The following is a 15,049-nucleotide window of genomic DNA, read 5'->3' as shown; positions in this document are numbered from 1 at the left end:
GGACGATAAGTAGTTTAGACAAGAAAAGAATAGAAGCTTCCGAAATGTGGTGCTACAGAAGAATGCTGAAGATCAAAAGGGTAGATCACATAACTAATGAGGAAGTATTGAATAGGATTGGGGAGAAGAGAAGTTTGTGGCACAACTTGACCAGAAGAAGGGAACGGTTGGTAGGACATGTTCTGAGGCATCAAGGGATCACCAATTTAGTATTGGAAGGCAGCGTGGAGGGTAAAAATCGTAGAGGGAGACCAAGAGATGAATACACTAAGCAGATTCGCAAGGATGTAGCTTGCAGTAGGTACTGGGAGATGAAGAAGCTTGCACAGGATAGAGTATCATGGAGAGCTGCATCAAACCAGTCTCAGGACTGAAGACAACAACAACAACAACATGAAGGCCTACTGGTTACGTGATGAGCTCTAGCGAGGGACGACTGCAAAGTTTGTAAAATGTTATGGAATGGGAAATGCTGTAATATGAATACGATTTTTATTTGTGGCAGCACTCTCTATGTGTTTATAAAAGTAACAGTTGCAAACGTTCATTGAACAGAGTGTCCCTATTCAGTGTCTACTTCACTAGCACATCAGACCAAACCGCAGTCGTCATAAAATGACTACAGTTGTGCTGTATGATTTCTGCATGAATGCTTTGGTATCCTTGCCTGCGGCGGGTATCGATAACGACTGCGAGATGCTGCACTTCACTGCTGCGACAGCAGCCGCCGGCAGCCTCAAAGTTCGGAACTGTCGTGTCTCGTGAGCCACCCACTTGGACGGATCTAGTCCCACCAGGCGGCCATTAACTTCTGGTTTCAGGAAATCTTCCTACAGCGTCATTTGCTATGCGCACAACGACCTTGCTGATAGGGTAGGACCGGCCAGTGTGACCGAGCGGTTCTAGGCGCTACAGTCTGGAACCACGCGACAGCTACGGTCGCAGGTTCGAATCCTGCCTCGGACATGGATGTGTGTGATGTTGAAAATTTTTTTTTTGTAGGTTAGGTAAACAGGACACGGGCTGCTGGAATGGAGAAACTGTACCCAAGTTTTTTTTATTTTGCCAAGACACTTCGAATAGTATACAGGGTGATCGGCAATTCCCGTTACAGACTTGTAGAGGGGAGTGAGTACATCGTATTTTGAATAAGAACCCATGTCCAGAAACGCTATCCAACGAGACTACAGAGCGTCAAAGTTACAGGCGCGGGCGTCTGTAAATGTACGTATACGTATGACGTTTCCGGGCAAGGGTTCCTATTCAAAATACGATATACTCATTCCCCTCTACAAGTCCTAGAAGTTTTTAACTGGAATTTCAGACCACCCTGTATATTGGTAGAATGCATAGAACAATTAATCAAAATACGTTCTTAAAGACAAGCTCAGAAACCTGAGTCGTTAAACAGAGATTCAGAACAAATGTTTGGACAGACTTCAATTAAAGCAAACATTCACTTGAAATCTAAAAGTATTAAAAATGTTTCAATACAATAAAACAGAAAATTCAGATACTGCAAAATATACATGCACAAAAGAATCAAAGCTTTACTTAGGATTCAACAACACATGGTAGTGTGCACCACACTTACAATACAAGTCTTACGTGACACAACTCATATTCATCAACTACTTACACAATGATCAGACGGAAGGAAATTCTCTCACAACGTTAATATATGCTGATCACGCATTGGTCCTGTTAACTGGCCTAGGAACTGGAGTACTTGTGGAATACTTTCAACGATATTATACAAATAGTTTGAGCTAATCTAAACACACCATACAGTGACTAATACATCATAATCTTACTTCTGATAATCAATAAGCTAGTGTGCACGTCGAATCAAGAATTATGCTTAACTCTACCTATTACAACCACTGAAGGAAATGTTAAAGTTTAGTTTGAGCCAGTACCTACTAAAGGGACCAATTCAACTGAGTCACCTTTAAATGGTGGATTAAAACCTTTTCAGAACTTTAAGTATATATTTGTACTAGGTAAAAATTACTCTAAACCGCCGGCCGGAGTGGCCGAGTGGTTCTAGGCTCTACAGTCTGGAGCCGCACGTCCACTGTGGTCGCAGGTTCGAATCCTGCCTCGGGTATGGCTGTGTATGATGTCCTTAGGTTAGTTAGGTTTAAGCAGTTTTAAGTTCTAGGGGACTGATGACCTCAGAAGTTAAGTTCCATAGTGCTCAAAGCCATTTGAACCATTTGAACTAATTACTCTAAACCAGATTTAAAGGGTAGATTAAAATATAGAAAAAATTATCGTGAGACGCCTTTAAAGATGAATTTAAGAAAACTTTTCAAAAGATTCAGTAAATATACACAACGGTGAAGGTGCAGTGAACCCTCCTTTCAAAGGAAATTAAATCATTCAGTCTTTAAATAAATATTCACAATTTCACAACAACAAGGCTACACTGATGCGCCTGTCAAGGGAAGTTAAAACTTTTCAAGTTTTAAACAAAGTTCGCAGTACTGAGGTTACACTGAACCAGCCTCAAACGGTGAACATACATTCTTCCAAATCGCCTTCTAGTCAGGGACAGAAATTCCAGAATTACTGTTTCCAACTATAGAGACGAGGAGAAATGCAGCACCAAATATAATTAATGTGGAGTAATGAAATTTCGATAATACATTTGTCTAGATAACACATGCAAATGATTAAAATTGCAAAACCACAGGTTAATGTAAGCGCGAGATAAGCTACTGCAATTGTGAAACGCTGGTACATCAGTGACCGGTGTAACCGCCAGAATGTTACATGCAAGCATGCAAACGTGCATGCATTGTGTTGTACAGGTGCCGGATGCCAGTTTGTGGGATGCAGTTCCGTGCCTGTTGCACCTGGTCAGTCAATACAGGGACGGTTAATGCTGGTTGTGGATAACGCTATGGTTGTCGTCCGATGATGTCCCATACACGCTCCATTGGGGACAGACCGATGATTGAGCAGCCAAGGCAACATTACGACAGTCTGTATTGGAAGTTAGGTTACGACAGCAGTAGGCGGGGGAACATTATAGTGTTGGAAAACACCCACTGGAATGAGGTTCATGAATGGCAGGGGCGTGCGATGACCACTGACAGCTAACATCCCAAAGATGTTCGGGTTCACATGCGGTTCCTCTTCGTCATAATGTCTTGGCTGAAAATCTCGAACGTGTCTCATTGTCACATTACACCCCCTAAATTAGACACTTGTGACCTTTTGGTTAAATTGTCTGGCTGATGGCTAGTTTATGAAATCGTATAAACATACAGCGTTAACATAACGTATAACAACAGTAGTAGCTAAATTAACGACCCATAAGTGATGTAGGCCACACAGTTGCGATTTGGTTAGAATAATCATTATTCAGAAAGAAAACTAACAGCGAAAGAGGTCATATTTAGAATTAGTATTACACTCGAGAGCGTATCCATTTAACACAGTTCGATCACTCACAGAATCATCACGAATTACAAGTCCAGTTCAAAAATGGCTCTGAGCACTATGGGACTTAACATCTGTGGTCATCAGTCCCCTGGAACTTAGAACTACTTAAACATAAGTAACCTAAGGACATCACACACATCCATGCTCGAGGCAGGATTCGAACCTGCGACCGTAGCAGTCGCGCGGTTCCGGACTGAAGCACTTAGAACCGCGAGACCACGCGGCCGGCTGCAAGTCCAGTATTTGACCTTGTTAACTATGCGAAAAGTTATAGTTCACACCAAACGTGCGGCTGCTCACCGCTCAGACACTAAGTTCCGCGATACCACAGAAGGCGAAAATTTCTAAATGTTTCTAGCTACCTAAAGACCGACCGTCCACTTTCACGTCTCCACCAGCACTGTTCCTCTGCCCGTCCTCGGCTGCGTTTCCCGCGCGCCCTACATCCTCGCTCAGCTGACTGGGGAGTTCCCTTTCCTGAAGCTGTCCGTCTGACTGGCTACAGTTTATTCTACATTATTTTACATTTTAACATATTTGAATAATCAAAGCTTGACCACTTTCATGTTCTAAATGAAATAACAATAATATCCATTGTTAAATTCTTTTACATAAAATCAATAAAATTTCGTTCTTAACTTTGAATCTCACGGCCAGTAGCCTTGCACCAATGAGCTTCCTGGTAAACACATAAAGAACAAAAGTAACTATTACGCACTAAACTTTACAACAAATAATCTCTTACCTAATGATTCAATAAGATGTCATGCTGTCATCGTTCAATATGTTTTGTGTGGAGGAAATGATGATCTGAAGTTTAACTGAAAATACTGATAATTTAAATTTACTACATGTTTTAAACAAATAATGTCACAAAGTTAATCCATACAAGGTTTGTCATTTTAATGATGCCGGAGCTAAGATCGTCCATAAAGGGAAACATTTACGAGAACTATTTAATTCTGTAGTAATTCGGGGAATGAAGCCACAGTAATTTTAATATACCGTCCTTCATAAATTTTCGTGTTGATCCCAATAAAACTTGAACATTGATCATATCTATAATAGTTTAGTATTTCCTCTTAAAGCGAAGTTAACAAGTTTTGTAACAAATGAGCTGAATGCTAAAATCTGAACGCTTTGGTCAATCTTAACGATTTTACCTAAGAACCACTTCCAGATTAGTAACGTTCAAATAAAGCAGCTCATGAATGAGGCTAATATCCCTCAGAGCAGCTCACAGGGAATCAAAATTGCAAGCAATTCAGTGAGACGCCGCAAATTGGCCCGACGAAACCCAATTCCGCCATACGACCCGCTGCTCCTGCATATCGCTCCGACAGCAACTGGCCGTTTCGTGGCCACCGCTGCAGCCCAGGCGCAATGCATGCCCGCGACGGCGCGCCGAGCCCAGCCGCTGCTTCAAACACGCGGCTGTACCGCCGGCAGCGGGCCCTGCCCTCTGCATGTTGCTCGCGAACACCGCTCCCTCTCCAGACTCATCTCGCAGCTCGCGGTCGCTTCCACTGCAGACCCCGCCAAACCAAAGCGCCCAGTGAAAGACGTGTATGTGCGAGGCGAAGCCTCTTGGTAACGTCACAGGCGCTACGACCCCGGAACGCAAGTATCACCTGCTTTGTTTGTGGACTGCCTAGACTTTACTAACTGTACTATCCAACCACAATGTTATTCTGCTTGGCCTCCTGTGGCCGTTATCGGAAACGCGCGGAAAAATACAGTAAACAGCAACCACCTCAATTTTTACGATTGTTGTATACACTGTGGAAGTTCGTTTAGATCCAGGAGCAAGTTGTCTATTTAATAAAAAGGAACACCTACAGCCGTCCTTATGAGGTTATTTATTATATGGCCAGCAGTTTCGGTGCTTCAGTACACCATCTTCAGGCCTGAACTGACGCTGAGGGATTTAACTAAAATTGTATACACGTCTGTGAACTGGTTTTCGCAGACTGCCTGTAACAACGATAATCTACCTTCAACCATCAACTACAAACTCTTGGTAGTTATCAGTGGCCAACATCTGTGAAATGATTTTTGTAGACTAGCTGTAACAACGATATTGCGTCTCCAACCATCACGTACCAACTCTTGGTATTTATGGCTGGAGACACAATATCGTTGTTACAGGTAGTTTACAAAATCAGTTCAAATATGTTTACCGCTGATGGATTCGTGTATACGATTCGAGTTAACCCCCTCAGCGTCAGTTAAGGCCTGAAGATGGTGTACTGAAGCACCGAAACTGGTAGCCATATAATAAATAACCTCATAAGGTTAATAAGTGAACGGACGAAGTTCCGAAAACCTACAATCAGAAGGATGGACATACAAAAATAAATTGCTTGGCCGTTAAAACAGCCGAGCACATTATGTTGACCTTCAAGCGCACAGGTAAACACAGGGGCCAACCCAAGCGCCCGAACTGACAGGTGCGGTAATACTATGGTCGACTAATATTCAGAGCATAGCTTACGACGACTTTGGTAATGGAGCCGTAGACACACTTAATTGTTCCTATGTCAGGTAGCATATCGGGCAACAAGTTTCCTCCATCGAACGCGATCGCCTGCCGTGTCTTCAGCTTCCTTTCATGTCATGCATTGATGATCCTTTGCAAAGTTCGTTTTATTGTTGTATTCATCCGCTGGTTTCCATAAAAGTGCTGTTCTGTTGATAATTCCGTCTTCCATGCTAAAAAAAAAAAAATGTAAATGTTGTGTGACTGGGCACTCCCGTCGGGTAGACCGTTCGCCGAGAGCAAGTCTTTCGATTTGACGCCATTTCGACGACTTGCATGTCGATGGGGATGAAATGATGATGATGATGATGATTAGGACAAGACAACACCCAGTCCCTGAGCGGAGGAAATCTCCGACCCGTCCGAGAATCGGACCCGGGACCTGAGGATTGACATTCTGCCGCGCTGACCACTCAGCTGCCGGGGCCGGACGTCTTTCAGACTTAGAACATGCGATGTAAGCTTCAGTCTTCTTCCAGCAACAATTATGTGCAGGCTCCGTAGTCCACTTCTTCTCAGTACATTATTTGAAACGTGGTCACAATAGCTTATCTTCAAAATTCGCCTCAAGCATCGTTGGCGAAAAGCATTGAGCTTGTGTGCCGATTTTGCTGACATTTTACAGGTCTCACATTCATATATGGCATAGGTAGGATGATAGAGGAGTACAGTCGAAGCTTTGTGGACGTACTTAAAAAGTCTAATCATCAGAAGGATAGCAATCGTTGGAATATTACAGGAGCTTTCCCAATTCTGCTGGTAATGTCTCGATCAACGCCGCGGTTATTACAGATAAGATTGCCGAGATATGGAAATCGGTCAACATCTTGTAGAACCATCTGTTACCATATACTTTGAGTAGATACATTTCCATATTTTATAACAGTGTTTTTCCTTTGTCACTGTGCATATTTAGCCTTTCAGAACTGGCCATTCCATCCAGCTTGATAGTCAGTTATGAACTTTTGGGATTTCTGACAGAAGAACAATGTCGTCAGAGAAATCCATATAAGCCTAGTTTGTTCATTCAAACGTGTGCCCATGCTGGTGTTTTCCTCAGTTTTTCTCATTATGAAATCTATGACTAATATGAAAAGAAATGTTGAATTAGTTAGTTAATTAGTCACACATTCCATAGATTATTTGAACGATTTTTTATCGAAACGTTGTGGAATGAATCAGTTTACGGGATATTTTTACATGATTAGTGTTAAAATTATTTTTAGTCCCACATAAGCAACTACACTTACTTGTTTTACTGGCCACCAGTCATTAAGTAGAAATTTATCGGTGGAATAGAAGGAGTTGTTCAAGCGAAAAGGTTTTAAACTAGATTTAAAACTTGTTTCGCTACCTGTCGCACGTTTTACGTTACTGGAAAAATGATCAAAAATTTTTTTGTTGCTTGTTGACTCAATTATGAGCAACTGACAGCATCAAAAATTCATAATAAAGATCATATTTCTTTCTAGTGTTATAGATAAGGGCACTGGTACTCCTCGCAAATGTGATGGATTATTTACGGCGAATTTCATTAGCGAATAAATGTATTGTTTTGTCGCAATTAAAATGCCTATCTCCTTGAAGCGGTACCTACATGACGTCCGTAGTGGACACCACATGTCATTCTTAGTGCTCGCTTTTGTGCAGTTAGTACTTACTTTCTAAGTGATGAGTTACCGTAAAAAATTATTCTGTAAGATATTTATTGATTGGAAATACGCAAAATACGTCAGAAAGTTGATACGCTTGTATCAGCTGAACTTAACTGTTTGAGAAACTCAGTAATATGCTTCTCCCAGTTAATGTTTTCATCAATATGTACATCCAAAAATTTCGAGCATTCTACCCTATTTACTGACACCTGTTCATGTGCTATATCAATTGACAAAATGCATCCCTGTCTGATGCCTGTCAGAATACCGAAGGAAGGGGAGTTCCCATCTTCTGTTCTTGTACAGTAACTCGCATCTAGGTACAGGTTTCTGAGAACGCCAGTGAGATGGTCGGGAATTCCATACAGGCTTAAAAAATTCCACAATGATTCTCGGTGTACAGTGCCAAATGCCTTTTTAAAATCAACAGACGTGAACTACTAGCTCCGTCTCGTCAAAAGAGAAAGGTATTTGTGCAGTTGCTGAAGCGGAATGAACGTTGCCCAGCGAGTCAGTGATAAACTGCTCGCAAGACCTAGTTCCACAACTATGTAAAAAGTGCAGCCTCCCTTCACAAAAGATGATGAGCCATGGTCTGTAAGCCACGTTCACGAATATGACGTGCTCTGGCCTGAAAGCCAAGTACAAACGAGCATGGGCCAGAGTCTGCAAGCCCTGTTCACGTCGAGTATATGCGTCTGTTTACATCGACATCTACACCCATACTCCGCAAGTCACCTTGTGGCGTGTGCCCCTATGAAACTATGCAACGGTGTGTAAGCACTCCGTCTTAGGGCCACGAGTGGCCTACCGGGACCATCCGACCGCCGTGTCATCCTCGGTGGAGGATGTGGCTAGGAGGGTATTCTTGACCGAAGCCGCTACTATTCGGTAGAGTAGCTCCTCAATTGGCATCACGAGGCTGAGTGCACCCCGAACGGTGTGTAAATCAGATTAATTTAGTGCATGGACCATCTGTAAGCCGAGTTCACAAAGTTTATGCCCCGTGACCCATTTACAGGTTCATGATGGTTATTTATCATCGTCTGTAATCTGTCTTCATGATGAGCTTGCGTCTTAGTTTGTAAGCTAAGACGAGCACAGTCCACATGCCTTGAGCAATAGCTCCAGTTAGAGTCTGGATTTGCTGCTACTTATCAAGAGTCTACTATACCTTATAATAAAATCAGGGTCATAACTTGTTAGAACTTAACGTTCTTTTGCTGTAACTCAGAAATTGCCTCAGAATTATCGTATACTATCTTTCTTCTGGTAAGGGAAGCACCCTGCCTGTTCTACCACTCATCAAGGTCCATTTATCTGTAAAAAAACTTCATTTGTGTCTATTCGATATTTGAAGATTAATTAATCTAGCACAAACAAAGCTGCATAAGAATCTTGTCCAGCAGATATAGAAGAATCATGACAAAGGCGCTATTATTACGTAAAAATATAAAAATTTACTTCGAACAATATGTACTGACACATGCATTCTTCAAAAATAAAAGCTGCTGTGGTTTCGTACATTCTTACATTATTTATCACAGAAGTGATTAAAACTCAACTTAGTGATTAAACTAATGTTGAATAAGCAAAGGAAAGAAATGCACAGAGAACAGTAATTAGACGATGTGACAGGTTTTATATCTACACCTATATGACTACTCTGCTATTCTAAATTAAGTGCGTGGCAGAGGATTCATCGAAGTGTCTTCAGACTATTTGTCTACCCTTCCATTCTCGAGCATCGCTTAGGAAAAGTGAGCACTTACATCTTTGTGTACTGCTCTGACTTCTCTAATTTCATTATGACGACCATTTCTTTCTATGCTGGTTGGCACCAGTAAAATATTTTCTCATTCAGAGGAGGAAGTTGGTGATTGAAAGTTTGTGAAAAGATTTCGCTGCAACGAAAAAAACTTCCGTTTTAATGTTTGCCACCCCACTTTGCGTATCATATCCGTGACCCTCTCTCTGCTATTTTCCAATAATAAAAAATGAGCTGCCCTTCGATGGACTTTTTCTATGCCCTCCGTCAATCCTTTCTGGTAAGGATCCCATACCGCTCAGCAATACTCTAGCAGAGTATGGACAAGCGTAGTGCAGGCAGTCTCTTTACTAAACCTGTAGCATTTCCTACGTATTCTGCCAATTAATCACAGCATTAGGTTTGCCTTTCTCACAACTTGACCTATGTGATAGTTCCAATTTAAGTTGTTCGTAATTCTAAGACCTTGGTATTTAGTTAAATTGACAGCCTTTAGATTTTTGTGATTTGTCATGTAAACGAAATTTAATGAATTCCTTTTAGTACACTTTTTATTGTTTAGAATCAATTGTCACTCTTCGCGCCATATAGATACCTTTTTTTAAATCAATTTGCAATTCGTTTTGATTTTCTGATGACTTTATACTATACTTATCTGCAAACAATTTAATAGGGCTGCTCAGAGTTTCCCATCAGTCAGTTATATACGAGGGCTACTCGGAAAGTTAGGACCGATAGGTAGCAAAATGGAAACCCAGTGAAAATCAAAACTGTTTTATTTGCAGGAAAAAATGGCTCTGAGCACTATGGGACTCAACTGCTGTGGTTATCAGTCCCCTAGAACTTAGAACTACTTAAACCTAACTACCCTAAGGACATCACACACATCCATGCCCCAGGCAGGATTCGAACCTGCGACCGTAGCAGTCGCACGGTTCCCGACTGCGCGCCTAGAACCGCGAGACCACCGCGGCCGGCTATTTGCAGGAGTTACAACTTGTAGCTACCTATCTTCATAGCTGTCGATCCGACTTAGACGTTTGTCGTAGCGTTGTACCAACATTCCATTAGCCTCGTTATAGAAGGCAGCCGCCAGTGCTTTCCTCCAAATCTCTATGATGGCCCACAGCTCATTGTCTGTGCCAAAATGTTGTCTTCATAGCCAGCGGTTCATGTGAGCAGAGACGAAACTCAGAGGGAGACAATTACGGACTGTATTGTGGGTAATCATACATGTCCAATTGAAAACGATGCAGAGCATCTTCATTGCCCCTGTAGAATGCGGATGAGAATAGGCTTGAAGAAGAAAACGCACGACAGTTATGTTATGTTGGCTGCATAGCTTCAGGCGAATTTTCTCACCAGGCCCTAGTACTTGGCAGGAGGCACTATCGTTCTAGGTATCTTTATGTGCTCGCTGTGTGCTCAGAACTGAAAAGAACGACGTAACGCGCGATTGACGGGCATACTAGAGACACTACCAAACACACCTGTGCAAAACTTCATCAGATTTTCAATGTGGTTTCCATTTCGCAACCGATCGTTCCTTAATTTCCGAATAACCCTCGTAGATTAAACTTTCCGTTGATCACTACAAACTGTGACCTTTCAGACAGGAAATCGGTAACCCACTCACAACTGAGACGATACTCCATAGCCACGCAATTTGAATAGCAGTTTCTTGTCAGGAACGATGTCAGAAGCCTTCTGGAAATCTAGAAATATGCTATCAATTTGAGATCCCCTACTGATAACACCCATTACTTCGCCTGAATAAAGAGCTCCCTGTGATTTACAAGAACGATATTTTCTGAACAATATATGTTCCAAAATCATATTGCAAATCGATGTCAGTGATATGGGTCTACAATTAATCGGATTACTCCTATTTCTTTTCTTGAGCACTGGTGTGAACTGTGCAACTATCCAGTCTGTAGGTACGGATCTTTCGTCTAGTGAGCGGTTGTGTATGATATCTAATTATGGAGCTACTTTGTCAACATAATTTGAAAGAAACTTAACTGACATACACTCTGAACCGGAAGACTTGCCTTTACTGATCAACCTGCATAGCTATACCGGGGATATCTACTTCTGGATTACTCATCTTTGTACCTGTTCTTCATTTTAATTGTGGTCTATTTAATTCGTCTTCTTTGGTGAAGAAATTCCGGAAAACTGTAGTCAGTAACTCTGTTTTAGTGGCACAGTAGCCAGCCGCTGTTACTGAGCGGTTCTAGGCGCTTCAGTCCGGAACCGCGCTGCTTCGACGGTCGCAGGTTCGAATCCTGCCTCGAGCATGGGTGTGTGTGATGTCCTTAGGTTAGTTAGGTTTAAGTATTTGTAAGTCTAGGGGACTGATGATCTCAGATGTTAAGTCTCATAGTGCTCAGACCCATTTGAACCGTTTTTGGCACTGTCATTGGTGATATTACCACTGGTACCACGCAGTGAAGGTATTGATTGTGTACTGCCGTTGGTATAATTTACATCTGAACAGGACCTCTTTGGATTTTCTGCCTGGTTTCGAATCACTTTCGTTGAGGAAGCCGTTAAAAGCATCTCACATTCAAGTCCGTTATAAGTTTCGAACTTCAGATTTCGAGCCTTAGATTTTGGTCCAGCCACCCTGCTCTGCGTAGTGCCCCTAAAATATTAATGCGACTACATACTAATTCTTCCCCAATTTTTTTCATGTTGAACTGATGTTTTATGTTTAATAATCAAGGCGTCGACAAGGCATTTAAATCTCATCTCCCTTCTCGGACCTCTTACGCTGTTTTTGAGTTTTTCAGATCATTCATCGAAGTTGCTGACCACAGAATGTGTTCCACTCTGGAGTGAAAACAGAGAGTAAACAATTTCATCTGTTCTCCCCTGTCAGCCATGATGCTGTGGGCGAGTAACTCGGCAGTTTATATTCCTGTGGTTTTGCCTGTGCATTTACCGTTTTAATTATCGACTTCGCAGGTAGCCTACGACGCTGTATAATTAACTGAATTTCAGAGTTCGCCCGCTGGGTCGTTGGGTTTGCTAAAAAAATACCAGAGTGGTACAAAATGTAGTTCTGAACATTGTATAACAATTCAGTAGTGCGTACTACCGAGCTAATTATTTTTCTCATTCCTTACTGGTGTAAATGAAAATTTGCTTCAGTCATTTAAATTAGTATGTACGATCGTATGTATCCACTATATGTATAACATTCATATCTCTTTCTAAGTACTACTTCAAACTTATCTTTGAAGTATCCTCAATGGCCGCCAATGAACATATTGCTTCATACTATGCATGGGCAATGAAATACCGAATAAAGTAGTTTTACATATCTTTCTGTAACACGTTTTATGAAGTTAGTTTCCTATTCAAGGTTAAAAAGAACTTTTTGGCGAGAAGTTACTTAAAAAATTAACAATTTTGGTTACACTTAGGATTTGTTGCCCCCACGAGACTAACTAGCCTCTACAGTCTAGGGTTTCATATTTTGGAAGTCAGCATTCACATTTCGTCGCATGTATTTCAGAGTTTCCACTTGTGTATTTTTAGAAGAAGACGATACCAGGCTCTTGGAGAATGACGGAGGTTATATGACGTCACAAAAAAGGGACTAGGACTAGAAATACTTGTGAGAACGACAGATGGAAAATCTATTGATCTCTGACTGTAAATAATATGCACGAATAATTAATAACAGTCTGGACAGAATAGCTGACGCCCTTTTCGTGAAGCAAAAAAATAGTTTTAGGAAAGGACGATCGTTGTTGTTGTTGTGGTCTTCAGTCCACAGACTGGTTGTATGTAGCTCATGCTATTCCATCCATTGCAAGCTTTTTCGTCTCTAAGTACCTAATGCAACCTACATCCTTCTGAATGTGCTTAGTGTACTCATCCCCTGGTATCCCTCTACTATTTTTACTCTCCACACTGCCCTCCAATACTAAATTGATGACCCCTTGATGCCTCAGAACATGTCCTACCAACCGAACCCTTCTTCCAGTCAAGTTGTGGCACAAATTCCTCTTCTCCACAATTCTATTCAGTACCTCCTCATTAGTTACGTGATCTACCCACCTAAACTTCAGCATTCTTCTATAGCACCACATTTCGAAAGCTTCTATTCTCTTCTTGTCTACACTATTTATCGTCCACGTTTCACTTCAGTACAGGGCTACACTCCATACAAATACTTTCATAAATGACTTCCTAACACTTAAATCTTCACTCGATGTTAACAAATTTTTCTTCTTCAGAAACGCATTCCTTTCCATTGCCAGTTTACATTTTATATCCTCTCTACTTCGACCATCATCAGTTATTTCGCTCCCCAAATAGCAAAACTCATTTACTACTTTAAGTGTCTCATTTCCTAATCTAATTCCCTCAGCATCACCTGATTTCATTCGACTACATTCCATTATCCTCGTTTTACTTTTGTTGATGTTCATCTTATATCCTCCTTTCAAGACACTATCCATTCTGTTCAACTGCTCTTCCAAGTCCTCTGCTGTCTCTGACAGAATTACAATGTCATCGGCGAACCTCAAATTTTTTATACTTCTCCATGGATTTCAATACCTACTCCAAATTTTTCTTTTGTTTCCTTTAGTGCTTGCTCAATATAAAATTGAACAACATCGGGAATAGGTTACAACCCTGTCTCACTCCCTTCCCAACCACTGCTTCCCTTTCATGCCCTTCGACTCTTATAACTGCCATCTGGTTTCTGTGCAAATTGTAAATAGCCTTTCGCTCCATGATTTTACCCCTGCCACCTTCAGAATTTGAAAGAGACTATTCCAGTCAACATCGTCAAAAGCTTTCTCTAAGTCTACAAATGCTAGAAACGAAGGTTTGCCTTTCCTTGATCTATCATCTAGGATAAGTCGTAGGGTCAGTATCGCCTCAAGTGTTCCAACATTTCTACAGAAATCAAACTGATCTTCCCCGAGGTAGGCTTCTATCAGTTTTTCCATTCGTGTAAACTGAATTCGTGTTAGTATTTTTCAGCTGCGACTTATTAAACTGACAGATCGGTAATTTTCACACCTGTCAGCACCTGCTTTCATTGGGACTGGAATTATTATATTCTTCATTAAGTTTGGAGGCATTTCGCGTGCCTGATACGTCTTGCTCATCAAATGGAAGAGTTTTTTCATGACTGGCTCTCCAAAGGCTATCAGCATCTACAATGGAATGTTGTGTACTCCCAGGGCCTTGTTTCGACTTAGGTCTTTCAATGCTCTGTCAAACTCTTCACGCAGTATCGTATCTCCCATTTCATCTTCATCCACATCGAATTCCATTTCCATAACAACCTTGTTTTATGATTCTTAGAGCAAGTGTTAGCTATGATTAAGTTGTGCTCTATGCAAAATTCTATCAGTCGGCTGCTCTTTCATTCCTTAACCTCATTCCATAATCACCTACTACTTTTTCTTCTCTTCCTTTTCCTACTATCGAATTCCAGTCCCCCATGACGATTAAATTTTCGTCTCCCTTCACTATCTGAATAATATCTTTTATGTCGTCATACACTTCTTCAATCTCTCCATCATCTGTAAAGCTAATTGGCATATAAACGTGTACTGCTGTGGTAGGCGTTGGTTTCCTGTCTATGTTGGCGACAGTAATGCG

Source organism: Schistocerca gregaria, chromosome 7 (assembly GCF_023897955.1).
Source record: "Schistocerca gregaria isolate iqSchGreg1 chromosome 7, iqSchGreg1.2, whole genome shotgun sequence".
Classification (NCBI taxonomy): Eukaryota; Metazoa; Arthropoda; class Insecta; order Orthoptera; family Acrididae; genus Schistocerca; species Schistocerca gregaria.
This window is presented reverse-complemented; position numbering follows the sequence as displayed.